We start from the raw sequence: 3,063 nt of genomic DNA on the forward strand, positions 1-3,063 counted from the left end.
TACTAAATTTCGTATACATGTATACTGACTTAAGTATATGCGTATACTAAATTTCATATACGTGTATACTAAATTCAGTACATGCATATACTAAATCTAATATACGCTGGTATACTAAATTTAATTTCGTGTTGTGCATTCTTGCATCCATCACATGTATACTAAATCTAGCGCAGATTTTTCTAACAGTGTACTTTTCTTATAAACAATAATAGATACGAAAAAATGTTTAGAGAATATTTTGCACAGTTATGAGTGTTCCACTAAAAGTTCTGCTACTCATTTATAATATCTCGCACAATTTCCGAGAAAAATACAAAAATTCAAAAAGGAGGAGCCCAATCGTGTTTAGCAGTTTTGGCCATGTGAGCAATTTTGATATCACCTTTATCGTAATCTCCATCTTCCACATGTGACATTTTTGTATTGCCGGTATGGACCACCTTCTTCCACTCTGGCGTTTTCAATCGACGAAAAAATGTTTAATCTTGTGTAGAAAGTAAAATTAGTTATCAGCAAGAACATACTTTTGCACTTCACTTACGGAAGTTAAAATTAATAAAAACATTTTAGAATTTCAATTGTTTATTTATTTACAAAGTTTGAAAAATATTTTAAGGGACTAGAAAACTTATGGGCAATTGCTGCGAAAGAGGGAAAACCTTACCTTCTCTACTTTTGTAAATATTTTTTACAAATTTTTGTTTATATAAATAAGATATTTTACAAGTTTTTTGTGGGCTAAACCATTCTTGAGATCAAGAGAATTTTTTTGCTCATGAAAATGGAATTTTTGTATTTTTCTCGGAAATAGTACAAGATATTATAAATAAGTAAAACAACTTTTTGTAGAACTCTTTTAAATGTGCGAAACATTTTCTAAACATTTTTTCGTATCCATTGTTGTTTCTAACAAAATGCGAGAATTCGGTTTTATGGAAGAAAAAAAAAATTCACCTGGCCACAGAAGTTACTTAGCCCACATAAAACTCACGAGTAATTTTCCTCATGATAGTACAAATTTATCAAAAAAATATAAGTGTCGATTTTTCTTAGAAAGCGACTTTCAGTATTTTCAGAGAAAATACTGAAAAGAAATATAACTATCTTAATTATATCAAAAGTTATATAAGTGTAAAGAAAAAATTGAGGTTTTTTGAAAGACAGACCCAAAAGTTCAAATAAGCATAAATCCGTAACATTTTTTTTTACAAATCGTAAAAATACGTATCGCCTAATTTCCTCTAAAAATCAACATATTTCGTCCCCGAGAGATTCTGCACTTCAAGTGTAGAACCTGCTTAATTTGAAATAGATTCGATCCATTAAAAAAATTATAATTTCCATTTTTAAATTTGCCTTTTCAAATTATAAAATGATAATATTTGTGCTTATATTTTATAATTACAGTCGAACTTCTCAATAGGGCGCATCTCGGGGAGCAACTTAGCGGAACGGCCGATACAGTGGACCAATTTTTGCATTTTGTTTTTTTTTTTTCTGATACCAATGTTTTATTGGAATCAAATGGAAGTTAATTTGAACTAATCACTATTTGTGGTTATAAAAATAATTTTCTTGTTTCCGAAAAATTACATCCGGACATTTTTCTAGATTTTTGAAAAAATTGAGTAAATTGGTTTTATGAGCCATGAGAGAAATCGCTATGCAACATATTTCAATCAGTGCAGGTTATATTGAAATTTGTGCTTCAAGCAATTAAATTGTAATAATTGACATATATTTAAAGATTTTACTATCAGGACATCTAAAAAAAATTTTTTTTAATTTGATATTTGCCTTTTTTACAAGAAGAAGCAACATATAATCATTAGCTGGTGTTTCTTTCGCTCTGCTTAAATAATGTATGGTATGAGAAATGTGGGTTTGAATTAATTATGTCACTTGATTCACTGTAGTGATCAACGGCACTCATTTTCACTTAGATCTTTGTCTTTCAAAGCATACAGATCAAAATTTTAGATTTTTTCAATTTTATGGATGTGTTGGGTCTTCATATCTCCCGACAATTTTGCCAAATACTCAATCTGTATTTAAAAAAATATACATTTTAAAAACCTCTAGCAACGCATACATACCATAGTGGTGTACGGGCGCTTTTTTATCACCTGGTCGGTCAGAAATTAGTTGTTACCCAACTAAAAAGGAACTTTCAACAAAATAGTTGAATTCTCAATCAAAAATATAAATTTTCAAGGAAGAAGTTTTATATTTCTAACTAAAAACACGATTTTTCAACAAAATACATGTCTCTTTAAAGAAATATTTTTAATTTTTAACTTAAAAAAATCAAGTTTCAATAAAAATATCAATTTTTAACCAAAAATAGAATAGTTTAGTTTTTAGTTCAACAAAGTTTATATTATATATATTATATTATATATTAACCAAAAAAATGAATTTTCAATCACGAAGATTAATTTTCTATCAAAAATGAAAATTTTCCGAACAAATAATAGAATTTTTAAGTAAATTAATCTTCAAACAAAGAACAATATTATAAAAATTATTTAAAATAAGATACATAGATCCACTTAAAATGAGGCAGGTCGTACACTTTATTTTGTACAATCTCTCAGCGATGAAATTTTTTGTATAGTAAATTATGCAAGACGTTTTTTTTTCGAAATAAGAAAAAAAATTCGAATTTGGATGTCTATGTTATAAATAATAAAAAACAGACATTGATATAATTAACATTTTCTTTAAATAAAGTTTAAAAAATTTGCCCGCCACGCGGGCATATTCTTATCGCGCGCAGCGCGCCTAGGGCGCGCGACTGTTGGTTTTCACGCTTCGAGCTCGATAATGTATTTATCTCGCGCTTTGCGCTCGATTGTATTTATTATGACTATTTTTATATTTGCTTCTTATTGTTCTTTAAATTGTATCCTACGCTGCGCTTAATCATGTATCATTTCAATAAAGTTATATCATTACAATTCATAATATGCATAAAAATTGAATAATACTAATTCTTATTTCCTTGTTCTTATCATTTATTTTTATTTTTAATCTTGTTTTTTACGATTAAATATAAAA

At 27.8% G+C, this 3,063-nt stretch overlaps 1 long non-coding RNA gene across 1 annotated transcript in view; it reads left to right on the top strand.

The window, feature by feature from the left end:
* LOC117173113 overlaps positions 1 to 2,244 on the top strand; it is a 7,100-nt gene extending 4,856 nt beyond the window's left edge. Inside the window, exon 3 of the long non-coding RNA XR_004467111.1 lies at positions 1,411 to 2,244. This is a non-coding gene — a long non-coding RNA (uncharacterized LOC117173113). The remainder of the gene's footprint in view (positions 1 to 1,410) is intronic.
* The last annotated feature ends 819 nt before the right edge of the window (positions 2,245 to 3,063 follow it).

Source organism: Belonocnema kinseyi, chromosome 1, assembly GCF_010883055.1.
Source record: "Belonocnema kinseyi isolate 2016_QV_RU_SX_M_011 chromosome 1, B_treatae_v1, whole genome shotgun sequence".
In the NCBI taxonomy this organism is placed as follows: Eukaryota; Metazoa; Arthropoda; class Insecta; order Hymenoptera; family Cynipidae; genus Belonocnema; species Belonocnema kinseyi.